Below are 17,263 nucleotides of genomic sequence, written 5' to 3'. Positions count from 1 at the left end.
TACAGCATCCCTTTTATCAAAATTTGTTTTTACTTTTTATTTTTAGATATTGAGTCTCATTACGTTGCCCAGGGTTGTCTCAAAGCCCTGGACTCAAGCAATCCTTCTGCCTTGGCCTCCCAACGTGCTGTGATTACAGGTGTGAGCCACTGCACCCAGACTTCCCTTTTAATCTCTAATAATATTCCTTGCCTTAAATTCTATTTTGTTTCATATTGGTTGCATGTTACACATTTTCCATTCTTTTACTTTTCTATTTTCTTCTATACAAGGAATATATCTTGAAAGTAGCATAGAGTTGGTATTTTCATTTTTTCCAATTTGGCAATCTTTGGCTTTTAATTAGAGCATTTACTTTGTTGACATTTTATGTAGTTACAAATACATTTGGGTTTAAATCTATCATCTTACTACCTTTTAAAAATTTGTTTCACTTTTTTCGTGTTTGGTTTCCCTAATTTCTTGCCTTCTTTTAGATTTTTAAAATTATTTCAATTTCTTCTACTATTTGTTTGTTACTTTTACTTTTTTCTAGTCTAGATTCCCAAGAAATACAGCCTGAGATGAGGATCCGAGTTCAAGTTATCTACTGCAGGGATGCTCTCAGGAGGAGAAGAGTAAAGAAAGCAGAATAGGTCAGGGAAGAAGGTCAAGCAAGAGTGGCTCTCTGCTGTAGACTAGGTTCAATATAATCTAAGGGGAATCTCTGGAGCACAAATTGCACCATAGAGTTCGTCCTCCTTGAAGGAAGGGGGCTTTTTATACTCCTGTCAGTCAAACATTGTTCAAGTTCTGTTGTGGTGGCTGGGGAAAGAATGAGGGTCCATAGCCCGCATTTCCCTGCTTTTTAATAAGGTTAATTTTTAAAATATTTGCTCACCATTTGTGATTTTTCTCCTGTGAAGTGCTTGTTCATATATATTGTCCATTTATCTATTGGATTGCTGGTCTTTTTCTGTATTTCTTTATATATTCTGGATATTCATTCTTTGTCAGTATATGCTGCAAATACTTTCTTGTCTTTTCATTTTATTTTTTTTTACAAATGGGAAGTCTTAAACATTTTTAATTTTATTTTAACATCCAGGGTACATATGCAGGAAGTGCAGGTTTGTAACATAGATAAATGTATGCCATGCTGGTTGCTGCACCTGTCATCACCTAGGTTTTAAGCCCCGCATGCATTCACTATTTTTCTTGATGCTCTCCCCGCCCCACCCATGCCCTCCCCTGACAGGCTCCACTGTGTGTTGTTCCTCAACCTGTGTCCATATGTTCTCATTGTTCAGCTCCCAATCATAAGTGAGAATATGTGGTGTTTGGTTTTCTGTTCCCACATTAGTTTGCTGAGAATAATGGCTTCTAGCTCCATTCATGCCCCTGCAAAGGACATTAGCTCACTCCTTTTTATGGCTGCATAGTATTCCATGGTGTATATGTACTGCATTATCCTTATCCAGTCTATCATTGATGGGCATTTGGGTTGATTCCATTCTTTGCGATCGTGAATATTGCTGCAATGAACATACATGTGCCTGTATCTTTATAATACAATGATTTATATTCCTTTGGGTATATACTCAGTAATGGGATTGCTGGGTTAAATGGTATTTCTGGTTCTAAATCTTTGAGGAATTGCCACACTGTCTTCCACAATGGTTGAACTAATTTGCATTCTCACCAACTAATTTGCATTTTTACACCAACAATGTAAAAGTGGTCCTTTTTCTCCACAACCTTGCCAGCATATGTTGTTTCTGGGCTTTTTATTTTTATTTTACTTTATTTTACTTTTTTGAGACAGAGTCTCGCTCTTGTCATCCAGGCTGGAGTGCAATGGTGTGATCTCGGCTGACTGCAACCTCTGCCTCCCAGGTTCAAGTGATTCTCCTGCCTCAGCTTCCTGAGTAGCTGGGATTACAGGCACCCACCACCAGGCCTGGCTAATTTTTTTGTATTTTTAGTAGAGACGGGGTTTCACCATGTTGGTCAGTCTGGCCTCATACTTCTGAACTTAGGTGATCCGCCCATCTTCACCTCCAAAACTGCTGGGTTTACAGGCGTGAGCCACTGTACCTGGTTGGACTTTCAAATAACTGCCATTCTGACTGGCATGAGATGATATCTTATTGTGGTTTTGATTTGCATTGCTCTAATGATCAGTGATGTTGAGCTTTTTTTCAAGTTTGTGGCCACATGTATATCTTCTTTTGAGAAGTGTCTGTTCATTCCCTTTTCATAAATGGTAAGTCTTAATGAGTGTATTTGAATGCATTAGTCTCTTCTATTAGAATTTGTGAGTTTCATTTCATTTTGTTCTCTTGTTTACCAAGTTAATTTCTACCTCAATCTTATAAAATACTTTTTAGTGGTGTCTTCTAAAAGATTTTACAGTTATGTCTTTAACATTTAAATCTTTGTTTAAACTGGGATGGATTTATGTATGGTGTGAGGCAGGGCCTCAAATTTAATTAGGAATCTTAATTCCACTTGTAATCTTAATTCCCCCTTGCCATGTAACATGATATTTCACAGCTTCTGCAAATTAGAACATAGACATCTTTGGAGTGGAAGAAATTATTCTGCCTCCTACAGCGTGCTGTTTGGCCTCAAAGTTTCATATCCAACTTACATGCAAAACATAAGTTGGATATGAAAACATTCACAATTGTCTAATTCCTCCTAACAGCCACAAATGTGTCAAGTAATTACAGCATACACAGTAAAAAAAAAAAAAAAAAAAAGTCATCTAAATTTCATCAGCTTAAAGAGTCTTAAGTCTCACCATCTAAATCATTTAAATCAGGTATGAATGTGGCTCTGTGTATAATCCATTCTAAGGCATAATTCTCCATCTGAAACCTGCAAAACTCAAGAAGTTATCTGCTATCAAAATATATAGTAGTAGGACAGATATAAGATATCAGTTACAGATAGTCCCATTCAAAAAGGGAGAAAATTGAAGGAAACAAACAAACAAACAAAACCTGAGTCAGTGGTTCCAAGCAGTTTTGAAATCCAGCCAGGAAAACTCCATTTGATTCTAAGGTCTGGGAATAATTCTCTATGACTTGAGGCACCTCCCTCTGCGCTGTAGGATTTAACCTTTAGACTCATGGATTTATTCTCACAATCATAACTCCTTTTTCTTAAAAGATAGCACACATTTACAGCTGACTAGTTTTACCAGCCTGCTTTTTGCCTGGAGAATCTGGGGGAGGGGTTGACAGACTTTCATTTCATCCTTTCCCTGCACCTTTCAGTCCAAGATGGCAGTATTTCTGCTGATATGAGATTTCAATAACTTTGTCGATCACCCATGTATGTCATGGGGATTCATGCCATTAGACAAGAGGCTCCTCCACAGATCTTTCCTGGATAATCCCAACTCTGTTCTTGGCTTCTGCTTAGATAACTGAAATGATCCATGAGTAACACTTCTAGTTTCTTAAAAAACCCATCTGTGCAACTGAATGCTCTGATCTTCTGATCCTTCCAAAGCACTAGCATAAGGCTGTCCACCACACCCTTGATTTTCTCTCCAGAGCATGCTTCCCTGAAAGTGAATATCCTAATTTTAATATCTTTTATAATATGGATAAGCCAAGAATTTTCTGAATTATCAAATTCTAGTTTCTTTTCGCTTAACAGTTCAACAGTCTATCTATTTCCTCTTGCATGTTACTATAGCAGAGAGAAGAAACTAGACTTCATCTTTAATACTTCGGATGAAATCTTTTCAGCTAAATATCCAAGCACATTGTTTACAAATTCGCTTTCCACATACCTGTACACAATTCAGCTAAGCTTTCTGTCACTATATAAAAAAGATCTCTTTTCCTCTGGTTTTCAATAATATATTCCTTATTTCCATCTGCGCCCTCACTGGCAGTGCCTTAATGTCCATATTTCCACCATCGATCGGCTTATAATGATTTAAGCATTCTCTAAAATGTGGTAAGTTGTCCCTATCATGATCCTCACTTTCTTCTGTGTCCTCACACACAGTCATTAACAGAAATATCTCTGCTAAGAGTGTTTGTGAGGCAATCTAGGTTTTCTTCTCTCATGCACTTCAAAATTCTTCCAGCCTCTGCCCATTGCCCAGTTCTAAAGTTAATTCTATATTTGCAGATATTTATCTCAATAACACCACATTTACAGGTACCAAAATTTAAATTAGCTCCCTATTTCTATTATAACAAATTACCATAAACTTTGTGATTTAAAACAACAAAAATTGATTATCTTACAATTCCAAAGGTTAGAAGTCTAAAACAGGTCTTACTGGGCTGAAATAAAGACATTGGCAGGGCTGTGTTCCTTCTGGATCTTCTAGAGGATAATTCATTTTCTTGACTTTTCCAGCTTTTAAAAGTCACTCACACTTCTTGGCTCTTGCCCCCTTCTTCCATCTTCAAAGACAGTAATGGCCAGTCAAGTCCTGCTTATTTTGCCTCCTACCTCCACAGTTAAGGACCTATGTAATTACACTGAGCCCAGATAATCTAGGATAATCCCATTGTTTTAAAGTCAACTAATGAGCAACCCCAATTTCCCCTTGCCATGTAATAGAACATATTCTAGGGATGCATATCTTTTTTTTTTTTTCTTATTGTCACTGAGTCATAGGATGAATATCTTTATGGGGACATCTATCTGCCCCATGACATGCTTTTTATAGATTTCTGTGAATATCTTTTTTTTTTTTTTTTTTTTTTTTTGAGATGGAGTCTCATTCTGTCACCCAGGCTGGAGTGAAGTGGTGCGATCTCGGCTCACTGCAACCTCCACCTCTCAGGTTCAAGCAATTCTCCTGTCTCAGCCTCCCAAGTAGTGGGGGTTACAGGCCCATGTCACCATGCCCAGCTAATTTTTTGTATTTTAGTAGAGATGGGGTTTCACCATGTTGCCCAGGCTGGTCTCGAACTCCTGAGCTCAGGCAATCCACCCACCTTGGCCTCCCAAAGTGCTAGGATTACAGGCGTGAGCCACTGTGCCCAGCTGTGAATATCTTTTAATAAATAGTTCTAAATTAATAGTTTTAAAACAAATTAAGGATGTGTCTTTAAAATTTCATGAGACACAATTACATATTCATTCACTAATTTTTTCATTCATTGTGAAAATGTTTTGAACACTAATCTTTGTTTTGGATACTCTAATGGGAGTTGTCAAAATGAAACCATCTCTGAGAGGCAGTGGAGCCTGTGGCTAAGCTCACAGATTCTAGAATTTAACTGCCTGGGGTTGAATTCATTGCCTCAGCAGCAACACTACTTATAAGCTCTCTGATCTTGGGATAGTTACTTATCTTTCCATGCCTCAGTTTCCATCTTAGCAAGAGGCTTGAACTAGTGCCTGACATATCAAACGTCACATTAAGAGTTTGCCATTAACATCATTTTCATTTTCAGCCCTCAAGGAGCTCATGGTTTAGTTGTGGATTCAGACAAGTAAACAAAGTGTGATCGTTTCCATGGCTAAGGTAAATTTTAGACATAATGAGGCTTACTGCATTTTGGTTAGACTATAAAAAATCAGTTTATCTGAGAATAAATAAGATATTTTCTTCTCCCTGACTATCATCTTCCTTTCTCCTGTGTTCCCTCATGAAATGTTAGCGTTCTGCTCAACTTACCTGTGTGAGTCTAGGTGCTCTCCTACCCTTCCCTTCCCCATCCACATCTCTCAGACAAGTCCTGTTAATTCGATCTCACTAACATATAACTTTTCTCTTCCCTTCTTTTCATTTCTTTTCATGTCCCTTTTCCATTCTTTTATCATCATTAACTTTGAATGTTTAGTAGTTTACTAATCGGGCTACCTACCTCTTTTATCTCACCCCTTTCTTCTATCATTTACAAAGCTTCCAGAGTGATTTTTCTAGAACACAAATTTGATTGCTTTCTGTTCAAAAAATTTTCACCCGCAGGATTAAATCCAAACCCTTTCACGTGATATATGCATCAGTTAGTATGCTTTTGTCCATTGTAAATTAAATCTACCTAACTTGTGACATGAGTCCCTAGTAAATACATAGGGGCCTGTTTTTCTCACATGATAAAATGTCTGCAAACAGGTGATGGCTGGTATTTGTTCACAGCCTCAGTAAAGGATCCAGGGTCTTTCTACCTTTCTACTTTGCCACTGTTAACATGTTGGCAACTCTCATGCGTGCTACCTCATGGTCACATGATGCTTGCTACTGCTGCAGGCACCATATTCATGTTGAAGGCAGGAAGAAGGGGAAGAGACAAAATATTTCTCTTTCCATCTTATTGGCCACGACTGGATCACATGTCTGCTTGTTGGCCAGTCATTGAGGAAGTGGAATGATATTACCTAATTGGTTTAGACCAGTCATGATTTAATCCCTTGACTGAGAAGAGGATTGCCTTCTCAGAGATCAAGGGATCTCTATACATGACCGGAATCAAGGTTCTGTTAGCAGGTAAGACATGGTGAATGACATTGGGTGAACCACTGGCTTTTGCTTACCTCTTCAAGCTCATTTCTCACTATTGTCACTGTCAATCGACACACCAACCTCAACCCTAATCCATCCAACCTGGGTCTCTGTTATATGTAATTTTCCAAGATGTTATTGTTGTCTTATGCATTTGTGCCTTTCTCTACGTTGTTGCATCTGTTTGGCAACCCTCTATGCTGTGTCTTCCTAGCTAACATGTTCTTATCTTCCTGGAAAATATACCCTTATCCTGCAAGAAAACTAGAGTACCTGTCCCTCTGTGAAGACTTTCCTGAGTCTGTTTCAGCTTCCACTCTAATCTGCACACATTTCCTTTCCAGTAGGTATTGTATTTGTTTGTTGTATGTTTGTTTTCCCTCCCTAAACAATAACCTCCTTGAGAGAAGACCAATGTTTCACTGTCTTTGTATTCTCAAAGTGCATTGTGGCTGGCATGAAGCTTTTCTTTGAACATATTTGGCTGTGACAGTGGAAGGGATGTATTATCTGGAGCTTGAAAGATGAGTAGGGTGGGCTAGAGAGGCCATGAAGAAGGTCATTCAAGCAAGAGACAATGGCTTATGTTTTCTAAATGACCTTTAGGAATGTGCGAATGACCTAAGGTGTTACCTTAAAAGTCATTTCATTCTCTGATCACCATGCCAGCTTACATTACCCTGCTCTATTTCCATTTTCCTTATCACAACCTTGATCCCCTCTTCCTCCCATCACTTCCCCACCTAGCCAATCTCAGCAAAGGGCACTACCATTCATCGTTCATTCACCCAGTTGCTCAAGCTAAAAACATAATGGTCATTCTTACTTCCTTTCTTTCCAACATGCCTTTTATTCATTCCAGCAGTATGCCTTGCGAGCTCCATCTCCAAGTTACCCTGTCACTACCTCTTTTCCAGTCAGTCTTGGCCATGATCATACAAGCCAGCAGCATTTCTCTCTTGCACTTCCTTAAAATTCTTCCTTCTGTGAACACTTTGGCTCTCTCTCTTTGCATTCCATTCTTCGCCCAGCTGCTAAGGTAATATTTTGCAAATCCAAACAGATCACACCTTTCCCCTGCTTAAAATCCCCCATCTATGTCCAGGTGCAGCTGCTCATGCCTGTAATCCCAGCAGTTTGGGAGGCCAAGGCGGGTGGATCATGAGGTCAGGAGTTTGAGACCAGCCTGGCCAATATGGTGACACCCCGTCTCTACTAAAAATACAAAAATTAGCAGGGCATGGTGGTGTGTGCCTGTAGTCCCAGCTACTCGAGAGGCTGAGGCAGAAGAATCACTTGAACCTAGGAGGCAGAGGTTGCAGTGAGCCAAGATCACGCCACTGCACTCCAGCCTGGGCAACAGAGTGAGACTCCATCTCAAAAAAAAAAAAAAAAAAAAAAAAAAAACCAAAAAAAAACCCCCCAAAAATCCCCCATCTCCCTTAGAAGAAACCCTTCTCTTGGTTTCCAAGACCCTATATGTTCTGCCCTTTGTCTCTCAGACTTTGCTCCTGTTCTTCCCTCCCCTGATTCACTGCTCCAGACCTCTTTGCCTTCTTGCTGTTTCTTGCTCTTCTGTCTGCCTGGACTACTTTTCCCCCAGTGACTCCCATGACTTGCTCCACCTGATAATCCTCATCTCTTCTCATTCAGACAATGTCACTCAGAATATACTGGTAAGCAATGAGGGATTTGGAGTCAGGTTCCCTGGATTACAATTCACAATTATCAGCAAGGGACATTAGATAAGTTTCTTAAATTGCCTTTGCCTCAATTTCCCTCAACAACTTTAAAGTTTGTAAGTACTTAGAAGGGGGCTTGTCCGTGGTAAATCATATGCAAATGTGGCGCATTATAATTTTCTTAACTTAAATATAACTCTTCAGAGAGACTTCCTCGATCACTCACTGTAAAAGAGTAGCCCCAAGTCTCTCTCTCTATCACATCAATCTGTTTTCAGTTCTTTGTAAAACCTATAGCATTATCTTGTTTGTTCATTTCTGTGTTGCTTCCTCCTCCTAGAATTGAGCTCGAGAGATCAGAAGGTGTGTTCCTGCTGTATCTTCAGCATCTGGAACAGGTCTACCACCTGGTAACATTTCAATTGATAACACACACACAGGCGTGCTATTGACCTTGGAATAAAATCCAGACTCCCAGCTCCATCCTACAAGGAGGATATTGTCTCCTCTCTGTCTTTCTGACCCCATCTCTAACCTCCCTTCTCTTTCCTCATGAGGCTTCTTCCTTAGCGTGAGTTTCTTCCCACAGGATTTTTCTGAGCACCTTGCAAGTAAAGTTCTCAGACTTTCCTCAGAAGACCTAATATTACTCCTAATTTTTCTGAATTTGCAGCCAGCACCCATCTTAGGTCTTTTGCTATGGATTTCACTCTTCTGGATGTTACAACTTCCTCTTTGAGTCCATGTCTGTTACACAGTTCCTTTCTGCTAGCCTCTCTCCTCCATCCTAGAATCCCACTTCAAGGGAGTTGAAGAGCACCATGCTCTTTGGTTACAAATTGAATTTTAGGGACATTGTAAATAATGTTAACATACTGCCTGGATATTCTTGTCTTCTTGTCCTTTATACACAGATTATGTTTGACAACTCACCACTGATACAGTCCATGATTCCAATTATTCTTTTTAAAAAATAATTATTATTCTATTTCCGGGCAAGACTCCCAACCAGGGAGGTAAACAAATAAGTCATTATGATTTTACATGTCTACAGAGAGAGATAAAATGATATAATAGGAGAATAATTTAAAAACTATTGTGTTGGTTAATTATAATTTTAAAATAATTTATTCTTTGTAGGAAATAAAACTAAATAAATGGAAATCCTACGAAATTATGACACGCTATGTAAATAGATCTTTTTGATGACACTTAAATGTAAATACTCTTTAAAAATTGGGTTCTGATTTTGAATACACTTGGAATTTCATGCCTGGTTCCAGATTAATAATGATATAATAAAATCCTTTAGTATTTAACACATTACTGTGACACAGCGCTTCCTTATAATTTTCGGAAGTTTAAGGCCAAACTGAAACAGTAAGAGTATTAACCCAATTCTTTGAGAAAAAAGAAAAAAACTGGAATAAAATAATTAAGTCCCCTTTGCCTCCGAATGAACTGGCATGCAACTGTATCCAATTTCCTTCTGCTTTTCCTTTGATCTCTTTAAGCTCTCCCTTGGTCAAACCTCTTCTGTTTGAATTGCACTAATTTGTAACTCAGCTTCCTCCATCTGGGGATACAGATTTGTGCAGGCCCGTTCCACGCTGGGCTAAATGCGTTCGGCACCTGGCTGAACATATTGGTTTCATCATATTTACCCAAATTGTTAGTAAAACATCAGAAACAGTCGGCTCCTGTGTATCAAATTGCAAACGGGGTCCCTATCACTTAACGCTAATACAATTTAGACTCGAAGTTCACAAACAGAAGCACGGCATTTCCAATCATATCAGCTGCAGCCTCTGGAATCCCAGATTTGCTGTCTAAAACATCCACAGAGAGGGAGAGAAATAAGGGCAGTAATTCAGTGGTCTCAGCCTTGTGTTTTATACATATTCTGCGGATAATTTTTTGACTTTTCCTTTTCATCTCCTTTTAACGTCCCCAAAGCCTTTGACTAGGGCTGTGTCCCAAGTGCTATAGCCACTCTCATTTCCTGTGGTCTTTTCAAATCCATTCTTTTTAGCTCCCTCTGTTTGGTTGAGGGATTAGAGCTTCTTAGCCTTGAAGCCAATTTTGGAATGCAGGTTGAGGGTCGATGGTGAAGAGACTGCTTCGTCCTTCCATTTTTGTCTAGAAGTATCCTTTTTGACTTACATGTCTAGAAACCAACAAAAGCCCTCTATTATTATGGTAGTTGGAAAATGGCCCAGTTCCAGCCCAATCCTTTGCAGCAAAGAGGTCCTTCTCCCATTCTTGCCTTATGCTTTAGAATTCATTATTGTGATGCCTTGTTTACCTACATTTCTATCTGGTGATAACAGGCTTTTCAGCCTCAAGGCTTCAAGGTCCCTGGCTGCAGAAAGAAGGCCAAGAAAAAGAGAGAAATATGTGGGATGGCTGGGGAACTTGCCCTGGGACTGGTTTCTCTGTGTAGATTCTGAACACTGATGATTAACTCACTGTGTCCTACTCATCTCTCTTAAAAATTCAGAATCTGTGAATGAACCAGTTTGTTTTCTTAGTTTAGTGTCTGGCTGGGGTTTCAGAGCCATGAGCAAAGTTAGTTGCTTGTTATCCCTTCTAAGGAGTGGATGTGGTGGTCCCAAGATGGAAAGAAGCTACCTACTCTATGCTGCTGTAGGAATGGGATCTTTGGCTTGCCCTGCCATCTCCTATGACACAGCAGAGACTGCTCTCCTCCCACACAGAGCTAGGAACAAGTCCACCCCTTCTGCAGCCCCCTACTATCCAGTGGACACAGCAGCCTTAGGAAATCAACTCTCATGTTTCAACACAGCCAAGATTTTTCAAAGAATAGATTGCAATTGTGTCTGTGGTTATAGGTCAGGATTTGTGTGCTTTATATGTCATTTGTGTAGCCAGGGAGGTAATTTTTTTATAGTATCCATCAATTTATTTATCCACTCACTGCTTAGCACTTCCCTCATGCATTCATTTACCTGTCCTCATGCCAGAGTGCTCACCACCTTCTGGGTCCTGCACTGGGTCCTGCACTGGGTCCTGACAGTAGATGCTTACTAAATGATGAGCAAGAGATGAATAAGAAAGTTGGAACAAGGCTGGGGAATGTCCCACAATTCGTAACCAGGAGACATCAGTCACAATCCTGACTAGGGTGGTGAAAGGGTAAGGGGGTGTAAAGGGTCAAATAATTCAATTAGCCAATAAAATATTTTGTTGAAAGCAGTGAGGATGAGATGAGCAGACTTTTGTGTACTCCCTCAGTGATGAGAGTTGAAAGAGGTTGTCTTAGGAAAGGGGTGAGGTGAAACTGGGATTGCAAAGTCAAATCCCAGATGAAAGGCTTGGCTGTGGTGGCCCCTTGGATATAGCGGGCCCATTTTAGAGAGGTCCTCTGTGAATCTTATATGTGTATCCTTTTTCTTTATTTCTCCCCATCACAGGAATCCATTTCCCTTAGGAAGGCCATCCCTTAGGAGACTTGATGACAGTGAGCAGAGACTTGATGACATTGCAGACCCTGGAAGTCAGATTCTGACTTTCCTAGCTTCCACGCAACCAATGCTTTGGTATGTGCCTTGGACTCAGGTAATCAGATACAGGTGCCTTACGCTGTGAATGGTGAACTACTGATGTGAAGAAAAGCAGAGAATTCATTCTGGTAGCAAGTGGCAACAGCTACAACAGCAGCATCCAGCTTCTAGAGGAGCAGTGGCCATGGTGATGGTTTCACTGTCTGTGTCTATCAGGCAGTACCAGTGGTGCACCCTGCCATGCCTCATCTCAGCAATGACACAGTGTTGTTCTTCTGCAAGGAAGTTGAATTTTGCCATTTTCCCTATAAGCACAGCCTCTGAAACTGGTTTCGCAACTTTCCTTCAGCTCTAAAGAATCCAGTATCCCAATGGTAGACCAGTTTATGGTTTAAATTTGCCAGTGGTTTTCTGTTGCATGAAATAATCTATTGCCCAAATTTACTCTCTTCAAGCCACATCCAAGTTTGCATAATCCCATTCAGAATCTTACTTTTAATCTTTAATTTTGTTTTTAATTAACTTTTTATTTTGTAAAAACAACTGTATCAAAGTTGCAAGAACCTATCCTTCATTTAGGTTTACCCACTGTTAACATTTGTGCCACACTTTTGCTTTTTCTTCCTCTCTACCACAAATGTGCTCACATTCTTATTCCTTTCACTATTCTTATTTTTATCTTTTGCTGAACCATTTGTGGAGATCTGACATTTCACTCCAAATATTTCAGTGTCACTACCTTAAAGAAAGTGACATTTTCCAATTATCGAATTCAGGAAGTTTACATTTATTAAAACTGATATCAAATATATAGTCTGCATTCAAATGTTGTTAATTGTCCCAATGCTGCCTTTTCAGCTATCATTTTTCTCCCTAATCCAGAATCCAATTCAGGATCATGCATTGCATGTAGTCATTATGTCTATTTGGCCTTCTTCCTCTTTCTCTTTTTTTTTTTTTAAAATGATATTGACATTTTTGAAGGGTACAGTCTGTTGTTTTGTAGAATGTCTGTTAATTTGGGTTTTTCTGGCTGTTTCCTCTTGGTTTGATTTGGGTTATGTATTCCCAAGTCTTTGACAAATCCCTTGAATTTGCAACCTGTGTCTCAAATCCCTGACAACATTGAATCTGTAATTTCATTTGCTAAAGTAGGCCTGAGAGGGTAATTCTATTCTCTTTGGTTGGATAAGTGACTTTGTAACTACAGGAAAGGATAAAATATAAGCATAGAGATGATAAAAAATAAATTTGGTGTTTAAACCTTCATGTAAATTGTGATTATACAAGTGTAATTAAAACTTTTGTATTCACTGTGTTGTTTGGATAAACTTGGTAGGATGTTTGAAACATTTAAGGTATAATGACATTCTAGAGAATCTGGCTTAAGATTTTAATTTAAATTGTAAGATGGTTTTATTTAATTACATTTGCTTAAAGCTTAAGAGAATTGAAGTTACTAAATTTATATATTGCTTTTGAAGATATTGAAATACCTGTATCTGATCTACTAATTTGATAAATTCATATTTATTAAAGTTGGAAGAGTTAGCTTGAGAAAATAAAATATATTCAATTTATGATCATAGTTTGACACGTTTAAAGAAATTTAATTAAGTTTTACGTAGTATGAGAGATTTTAATTTGTTGTTTATAAGCTTTTATGACTTTAATTTGATCTGTCTGAAAAAATTTGTTGAAGTTTGAAAACAATGCTTAGGAAAAATTAATCTGTGAAATTTATGATATAAATGAGCAGAAATTAAAGAATGAGAATGTTTTTAATTTTCACTCCCAATTGTTAAATTTATAAGCAAATATACTGGACTTGAAAGTTGAATTTAAAGGCTAAAGGAATTACACATTTTAAAATTTAAAAAAAGTAAGTAAATTACTATCAATAAAAACCCAAGTCATGGTAAATTTTGCTTTTTTCTGTACACCAATCCTCCTTTGGACATTAAAAAAAACAATTGATAAGTTCTGGGTACACAGTTCCTGATACTATTATTAAGTTATAGAAAAGATAGACAGATGGACACAAAATCATGATACAAAATTCTTAGTGCAATGGAAGAGGCAGACCCAGCGGGTTGGAGAAGGCACCTATCTGATCTCAGGGTGGAATAGGAACAGAGAATGGTCCAGGGGTGAACAGGAATTTATCAGCCAAAGAGGAATGGAATGGCTTTCCCAGCATGAGTTGGAGAATTGAAACAGTGCTAGGGAGAGGGAGGTATGGAAGGCAAGAGATGTTGTGCTTGACAAGATCTAATCAGGTCTCACACTGTATACGGTTGTGAGAAAATTTTTCAAGTGATTTATTTATTGAGTGCCCACTGTGTGCCAGCATCTCTGTTTCTCTTTCAGGGCAAAGACATGGAAGATGCAGGCCCTCGCTGTATAGTAGCTGTATCAGTCTTCTTGGGCTGCCCCAGTGATTCTCTGCTCTTGGATTTTTCTGGTTGTCTGGCTGAATGGCTTAAACAACAGAAGTTCTTACAGTTCTGGAGGCTGGAAGCCCAAGATCAAGGTACCAACAAGGTTGATTTTTAGATCAAGGTGCCAACAAAGGTTGGCCTCTCTCCTTGGGTTGCTGATGGCAACCGTCTCACTGTGTTCTCATACGGTCTTACCCCTGTGCACATGCAGAAAGAGAACAAGAGAGAGAGCGTGCAAGTGAGCTCTGGAGCCTCCTCCTCTTCTGAAAAGGATACCAACTCTATTGATTTAAGGCCTTACTCTAATAACCTAATTTAACCTTAATTACCTCCCTAAAGGTCCTATCTCAAAATACAGAACCTATGAATTTTGAGGGCATACAGTTAAATCCATAACATTAGCATTCATTATATTGTACTCAAGCGAGTCAGTTTATCGATATGTCTACATGACAAGGCTGACAGTGCCATCAGAATTGGAGTACAGACTTACATTTTTTTTTTGTATCTCCAACACTTGGCATGAAGCCTAAAACACAGGAAGCACTCAATGTGAGTAAGCACTAGAACCTAAAACACAGGAAACACTAGAAGCCTATTATGTGAGTAAAAGAAATTACTAAATGAATAAATGATGGCAAGTAAACCCAGCATGACAATTCAGTATGATATGGTTTAAACTTTTATTTAACAACATTATCTGGGGCCCATTGTCTGCCATGTTTTCTAGAACCTTTGAAATATCAGTGAAGAAAAACACTAAAACTCTCTGTGGTTTAGGTAAAATTCCCTAGAAGTTGCTGAAACAGGTATCTTTGTTCAAGTAATTTTTTCCAGGAAATGGTCATAGGAGAGGGAAATGAAGGAAGCAGAATAAGGAGGGCATAAAAGCTAAGTAAGAATGGGGCTGCATCTGGCGGTTAGCCTTAGTTTGTTCTTATGGGGAAGCTGTGAAGCACAAATAACATAGCAGAGTTAGTCCTACCTTGAGTCTAGGGGTGCTTAGTCTTTTGTACACCCATGTCAGTCAGTCATTAGCTGAGGTCTTTCCTCCAGAGGATATAGGATATAGTTCCACAGGACGATGGTTGTTGTACTTGCCCATTTATAGGATGTAGAACTATCAAGATATTCTGACAGATCACCTTTATGCCAACCATTTTTTTTGGCCCCATTATGAAGCAGCAGTTCTATATCCTCATGCGGACCATGGTCTATTATCCCTGCTGTTACATAGTGTTTGCTTTCTGTGACTACTGATCTATTTGCATTAGGATGCCCAATGACCATGTAGCACTCTCAACTGCATCCCTTGGTGGAAACACCTCCTTCTCTGGAGACTAGGATTTCTGTAGCTATAGTGTATAAAGATATAGACAAAGGACACACAAATTTCCTAAGCAGCTCATGCTACTCCCATCCCTATTTCTCTCACCCATATGTTCTATCTATTGGGTACACGTCACCATATAATGACCATTGGTTTACAGTATATACCCCATCATAAATTACAGCACCCCATCTTCAGAAGGATGTCATCTTCAATCTGACCCCTCAGCTGTATGTTCAAAAGGTTGTTTCATCACTCTATCAGGCCAATAGCTTCTGGATGGTTTGCTGTATGGCAGGACTGATGGATTCCACAGTTATGTGCTCATTACCATTTTCAAGATGTCCAGACATTAACAGTCCTTTTGGATTTTAGCATGACAGAGAATGGAAAAAATTAACAAAATTCCACAGCAACTCTGAATTTGTACCATTATTTGTAACATGAGAATGCAAACTGCTTCTGATCTTCCTCTTATGTGGGTATGGAAAAGAACACATTCATTAGATCAATAGCCACATATGATATATCTCAAGCTGTGTTAATCTCCTTTAGTAAAGACACCATATCTGGCACAGCAGCTACAAATGAGACTACACTTGGCTAAGTTTGTGATAGTCCATTAACATCTATCATAATGCATCCCATTTTTGCCTTAGTGAATAAATGGGATATGACAGAGTCTATTACTCCTGCATTACTTGAGTATTTGAAGGTGGCATTAATATCTGTCGTATACTCCAGGATGGAATCTTGGTTTTGATTTACTATCTTGGAGCAGGGAGTAGTTTCAGGGACTTCCCCTGGGCCTTTCCTACTACCATAGCTCTTATTCTCCATGCCAGTATGGGAGTTCTGTCAACTGCTGAGTATGAAATTGTTGTTTATGCCTTTAGGAATCAGGGAAATAGCAATGGATAAGAATGAATCCACTGTGAAATGGACCTGGGCCAGGATTTCATTTATTGTTTGAACCCCCATAGGCACTCTCAGGGGCAATATTGGTACTTTGGGTTCCTGGGTAGTAGTGCCTACTCAGTTCTGTGTCCTATAGCCTTTGAAGGATTTGGGTATTCCCCTTTCTGCGGTGTACAGTTATTTGAATACATAGCCATAATTCTTTTCTTTTCATTGTTGCTGTTTTTTGCTTGTTGGGAAGAACTGGGAAAGCACTACTATGCTCACTGGCTATTGTGTTGTAGGATTCTTTTGTTTTCCGTGGGAATATGATCTTTCTTTAGTTGATGTGCTCTGGATCTGAGAACTCCTCAGGGCCGTAAACTGGGCAGTCAAGACTTTCTACCATTTGAGACCAGCCTGGGCAACAGAGCAAGACCTTGTCTCTACTAAAAATTAATAAAAGGAATCAGACAGGTATTGTGTTGCGAGCCTGCAGTCCCGGCTACTTGGGAGGCTGAGACAAGAGGATCCCTTGAGCCTAGGGGTTCAAGGCTGCAGTGAGCTGTGATTAGACCACTGCACTCCAGGTGGGAAATAGAGCAAGATCATATTTCAGAAAAAATAAAAAATAAAAAAAGAGACTTTTTACAGAGGCAGCAGACCTTAGTCTCTTGATCATCCATTCTCTGTGAACCTTTTTTTTTTTTTTTTTTTTGGAGACAGGGTCTTGCTCTGTCGCCCAGGCTGGAGTACAATGGGGTGATCATGACTCACTTCAGCCTCAAACTCCTGGGCTCAAGATCCTCCTGCTTCAGCATCCCAGGTAGCTGGGACTACAGGCACATACCACTACACCTGACTAATCTTTGTATTTTTTATAGAGATACAGTTTCACCATGTTGCCCAGGCTGGTCTGG

At 39.2% G+C, this 17,263-nt stretch overlaps 1 long non-coding RNA gene across 2 annotated transcripts in view; it reads left to right on the top strand.

The window, feature by feature from the left end:
* The window catches only part of LOC112427734 (uncharacterized), a 64,252-nt gene that overhangs the window by 22,633 nt on the left and 24,356 nt on the right, over window positions 1-17,263 (top strand). The window contains exons 4-5 of one of the 2 annotated variants that reach the window (XR_011620667.1): window positions 11,586-11,711; window positions 14,046-14,208. This is a non-coding gene — a long non-coding RNA (uncharacterized lncRNA). Of the gene's footprint in view, window positions 1-11,585; window positions 11,712-14,045; window positions 15,967-17,263 lie in introns of those variants that run through there. The other variant, XR_011620666.1, reaches the window with a different exon arrangement.

Source organism: Macaca nemestrina, chromosome 3 (assembly GCF_043159975.1).
Source record: "Macaca nemestrina isolate mMacNem1 chromosome 3, mMacNem.hap1, whole genome shotgun sequence".
Classification (NCBI taxonomy): domain Eukaryota; kingdom Metazoa; phylum Chordata; class Mammalia; order Primates; family Cercopithecidae; genus Macaca; species Macaca nemestrina.
Note: the sequence above shows the minus strand (reverse complement) of the source record. Positions and strands in the feature narration are given on the sequence as shown.